The sequence below is a fragment of the Molossus molossus genome, unplaced genomic scaffold (assembly GCF_014108415.1).
Source record: "Molossus molossus isolate mMolMol1 unplaced genomic scaffold, mMolMol1.p scaffold_m16_p_7, whole genome shotgun sequence".
Lineage (NCBI taxonomy): Eukaryota > Metazoa > Chordata > Mammalia > Chiroptera > Molossidae > Molossus > Molossus molossus.
In genome coordinates this window covers 57785499-57791143 of record NW_023425401.1, presented here as the reverse complement: position 1 = coordinate 57791143, position 5645 = coordinate 57785499, and the positions used below count along the sequence as shown (strand labels likewise).

General features: G+C 39.9%; 1 pseudogene; it reads right to left on the bottom strand.

The window, feature by feature from the left end:
- Nucleotides 1-256: 256 nt before the first annotated feature.
- Nucleotides 257-5131, bottom strand: LOC118619632 (annotated as a pseudogene).
- Nucleotides 5132-5645: the final 514 nt, after the last annotated feature.

Sequence of the window (5645 nt, the reverse complement as noted above, 5' to 3'; positions counted from 1 at the left end):
CCAGTCAACAAACTACTGCAGAACAGTGTGATGAGTACTGTAAGATTTAGGCACAGTGATACTTCGATTGGAAAAGGAAAGCTTTAGGAATAGACCATGTTTAATTTTAGCATTATTGTTATTTTAATGAAATAGCTTTATTATTTTATTTATTTATTTTTTATTGAAATACAAAATGACTTTGAAAGTCATGTTGGACTGGCACATTTTCTTCAGGAAGTATATATATAAGGGATGGACTCTGAGATTTCTAATTTTAATTGCCTGGAAAGAGGTAAAAATATCTAGACATAGTTTATCTTTCAAGTGAGGGCATTTGGACTTTAACATCTGGTTCTTCAGATAATCATTGAATCATCACAAATATTTCTGTCAGGTGACAACACCAAGAATATATATATATAAATATATATATAGTTGTTATTAATTTTAGTCCTCACCTGAGGATATTTTTCTTTCTTTTAAAAATTGAGTGGGAGGGAGGAAGGGGGACAGAGAGAGAGAGAGAGAGACAATCAAACACAGAGACACATCGATGTGAGAGAGACACATTGATTGGCTGCCTCCTGCGTAACCCCAACAGGGGCCAGGGATTGAACCTGAAACTGAGGTACATGCTCTTGACCAGGAATCAAACCCGTGACTCTTTGGTCTGCAGGCTGATGCTCCAACCACTGAGCCAAACCGACCAGGACTATATATGTATATTTTTAATCCTCACCCAAGGATATTTTTATTAATTTAGAGAGAGAGAGAGAGAGAGAGAGAGAGAGGAACATCAATGTATGAGAGAAACATTGAAACATTGATTGGTTGCCTCTTCTATATGCCCTGACCAGGATTGAACCCGCAATCCAGGTTTATGTTTGGCTGGGGAATTGAACCTCCACCCCTTTTGGTGTATGGGATGATGCTCAACCAACTGAGCCACTCAGCTGGACAAAGAGTATATTTAAAAAAAAAAAATACTTTCATTGATTTTTAGAGGGAGGGAGGGGGGAACAGAGAGAAACATTGATGTAAGAGCGTAACATTGAACATCAGTTGGCTGCTTCCTCCATGCTCCCCTCCAGGGATCTAGCCCGCAACCTGGACATGTGCCCTGACCTGGAATTAAACCTGCAACCTTTGGTTGCATGGGATGATGCCCAGCCAACTGAGCCACACTGGTTGGGGCAAACCAAGAATATTTTTGAACATAATTTATGAGTTGTATGGTGAAGAGAGAACCACTTGCACTTCTCCAGGAAACATTATGTAGGGTTGAGGAGCAGAAAGGAACACAGTCCTTCTCTATGTGGGTCTTGTGGACACCATTCCTCCTTCAGATCCTCTGGAGACTGCAGAACTGTCTTCTGAGGCCACTGGAGAGTCACCCACAGCTCTCTGCTGTTTGCACCTCTGCTGGCCTGGATCATGATGACCTTGGGTTTATCCTTAAGGTGGCAGCAGTTTTGATTGTTGAAAATCTGGAATATGGTGTCATAAGATAACACATCTGATTTTTCATCATTATATTGAGTCTCGCAGATTTTACCTAGGATGCCATGAGACCTGAACACTAAGAATTTGATATCTGAGGACCTGTGCTGTGAGCAAGTAGCAGTGACTATGATCAGTTTTGGTGTGGCTTCTTCTTAAATCCTTGGTTATAAGACTTCTGTTCAGCTGATCTTCAGTTGGTTATTCAGGTTGATTGTTCTACAATTTAGTTGTAGTTCTAGATTGGTCCTGGGAGGAGGTGAGTATAAGCTCCATTTACTTTACTGCTGTCTTGGATTTGCCTCTGTTTAAATTTAATTTAATTTTTATTTATTGACTTAAGAGAAACATTGATTTGTTGTTCCACTTATTTTTATAATTACGTTTATTGATTTTAGAGAGAGGAAGGGAGAAGGAGAGAGGAAGAGAGAAACAGCAATGTGAGAGCAACACATTGATTGGCTGCCTCCTGCACGACTTTTGCTGTGGGTTGTGATCAGCCCACAACCTGGGCATGTGCCCTGACTGGGAATTGAACCAGTGACCTCCTGGTGCACAGGACGACACTCAGGCAACTGAGTCATACTGGCTGGGTTATTGTTCCACTTATTTATGCATTCATTGGTGATTCTTGTATGTGTCCTGACCAAGGATAGAACCTGCAACCTTGGAGTATCTGGACAACGCTCTAACCGAGTTACCCAGCCAGGGCTCCTTCTTTTTATAAAGTGATAAAAATAATGTGGTAATGGTAGAAAATCCAGGCAGCACAGAGCAGTTTAAAGAAGTAAACATATTTTTGTGGTTCATTGGATTGAGCATCGTCCATGGACTAAGAGGTCCTACTTTGATTTCAGGTCAGGGCGTATGCCTGGGTTGCGGGCTCAATCCCCAGTGTGGGGCGTGTAGGAGGCAGCCAATAGAAGTTTCTCTCTCACATTGATGTTTCTAGCTCTCCCTTCCTCTCTTTCTTAAAAAAAAAAAAAAATCAATGAAAACAAAACAAAAAAAGAGAAATAAACATCAGTGTTACCTCCACCATGTGCATATTTTTGGTTTTAAACAATTTAAAAATGGTATATGTATATAAGTATTTGGTATATTACTCTCTGTGCATATTTTTTCCAGCTTTATTAAGATATTATTGCCATAAATATGAACATTTAAGGTGCACAACATAATGATTTGTTACACGTATATAGGTTAGTTACTACCTTAAACAGTAAGGTTATTACCTCCAACCTCTCACATAATTAGCATTTTTTTTGGTGTGTGGTAATAAACTTAAGCTCGACTCTCAACAACTTTCAAGTGTACAGTACAGTACTGTTAATTATAGTGTACATGTGCATATTTTTGTTAGTTTTTAAAAAATTGAGTTATAGCATATATACATATATGTGTATAGTAAATAATACACATTGCAGTCACTAGTCTTAAGTGTACAGCTTGATGATTTTTACCCTTATAACTACAACCCAGATCAAAATACAGACCCTTTCAAGTACCCCCATGAGATTCCTTAAGCCTCTCCTCAATCTGTATATATCCTGTTACCCAGAGGTAACCCCTTTGCTGATACCAATCATTATTGATTAGTTTTGCCTGTTCTTGAACTTAATGAAATCATATAGTCTTGTGTCTGACTTCATTCACTCAACATAATATCTGTGAGATTTGTCCATGTTGTTGTAGGTACTATTTGTACCATTAGTACCACTGTTCCCCCCCTCCACTGCCACACCCACCACCCTCCCTTTGTATTCCTTGCCTGGGTACACCCCTTGCCAACCTCACCGTGGCCGGGCTGGCATCCCTGGAGACCTCGGGTGCTCTGTCAAACCTGGACTCAGGCAGTCATCAGGCTCGGTAGATCTTTGCTTTGTAATATTTCATTGAATGAATATACCATAATTTACACTTCTGTTCTTCTCTTAAGTATTTTTTTCTTTAGTTTTTAGTCATTGTGAATAAAGAAGCTATAAACATTCTTACACATTTCCTTTTGTGGACATTTGCACCCATTTCTCTTGGGGAATATGCTATAGTAGTGGAATTGATAGGTTATAGAATAGGGGATGCTTAGTGTTAGTACTAATTGCAGAGATAACTTTTCCCCCCAGTTTTATTATGAAATAGTTTTGATCGAACTTCCTTATACCTGAAATGTATGACAGTTTCAGTTGCTCCACATCTTTGTCACACTTGATACTGTCGTTCTTTTTAATTATCACTATTCTGGGTATGTATTGATACCTCATTTGCATTTTCTTGAGTGGTGATGTTGAACACGTTTTCATATGTTTATTGGTCATTTGAATTTACTCTTTTGTGAAGTGCCCATTTAAAAAACTATTGGGTTGTAAGTCTTTTCCTACAGTTATGATAGTTTTGATACATAATTTACATACCATACAATTCATACTTAAAGCAGGGGTGGGGAACGTCCAGCCCATGGCTGTATAAGGCCTGTGAAATTAATACCAGCTAACATCACACGCTTCACCAAAGAGAAGCAGTTCCAGTTATCACATTAGGGGTGAGTTAATTAAATGCTCGACCAAATATAGCAGGCTAATTTTAAGTTGATAATTTTGTATGGCCTGTGAATGATGTTATAAATAACCAAATGGCCCTTGGCAGAAAAATGGTTCCCTACCCTTGACTTAAAGTGTACAATTCTGTAGTTTTTAGTAGATTCACAGAGTTCTGTTAAACTAGATCTTGGAGAGCCAGTAATGATTTGCCAAGTAAATAGAGGGGGCAGAGTGAGGGCCTTCTAGGCAGAAGCAGCATTGCAGTTAGTTGGTTTAAACATGTGGAGGTGTAAAATGGCATGCTTGTATCCGTGAGATGTAAAGTAGGTAGGTAAGGCTGGGTTGCAGGCTGGGGTGAGCTGTGAATGGGGCACTGAGGAAGTTTACAGGGGCCTGGGAAGGTGTTAAGAGGCAGACAGATAATTTTAGAAAAGATTACTTTAGCTACTGTGTGGAGAGTTTAGAAACCAGATCATTAGCAACTATTGCAGTAAGCTTCACGAGACTGATAGGCATTAAGGGAGTGGAAATCACAGGATTTAGTTTCCAATTTCATGTGGGAGTAGAGTGGGAAGATCCATCTAGGATGGATGCCAGGTTTCTGAATTAGCTAAACTTGTGGCGTGTGTTGCCATTCCTGAAGATAGGGAATGCAGAGCAGATTTGGGGAAAGCTATTGTATTGGTCTTTGGTCAGGCCTTTGGAGGTGTTTGGTGACTGCCAGTTAGAGATATCAGTCAGTGTTTGCAGCTGGAGTGCTCAGGTGAGCCCTGGTTAGGAGATGTAAATTGGGAATTGTTTGGGAATAGCTATTGCTAGCAACTTGATGAAGGTGTTGAGGTGAAGAGAAGAAAGCCATAGGCAGGATTGGCAAAGGAGGAGCCAAAGAGATAGGAGAACCAGGAGAGAGAGAGAGCTGATTCACAGAATCCAGTGGAATAAAGTCTTTGTTTCAGGAAGGGAATGACCAGCAGTCATAGTGTGCAAAAAAAATCCAAGTGAGATGAGCCCTAATCTTGGCCTTTGCTTCTTGCTGCTAGGAATTCATTAGAGACCATAGCTGGAGCAGTCTTAGCACAGTGCTTTTTAGACAGAGGCGAACTTACAGCCATATGAGCAAATGGGATGACACCGTAGTCTTTTTTTCCCCCTCCTCTTTTTTGTTGAATTAGCTTGTATGTATAAAGGAGAAAATATAGAGAGGGAATGGTTTGTTCTTGAGATGTGTTTCTTTTGTTTTTTCAAAAAATGTAAGCAGATGACAAGGAGCCTAGTAGAAAGGGGAGAGGTTGAATACTGGCAAGAAGGGATATTTTGGAGCAAAAGTCTGGAGTGACAGGAAGGGATGTGATCAGAATACAGATCACAATTAGACAGGAGGAGGGTAACTTCTTTCTCCGAGAAGAAGAAGGATGTTGGTTGCATGTTTTTATTAAAAAAAAATTCTTCTTAAAAAATATGTTTTGAATGATTTCTTAGAGAGCAAGGGAGAGAGAGAGAGAGAAACATCATTGTGAGAGAGAAACATTAATTGGGTTCCTCCTGCACGACCTCCACTGGGGATCGAGCCTGCAACCCAGACGATGCTCATTCTACTGAGCTGTTTTCTCTTGCCTCGTTGGTGTG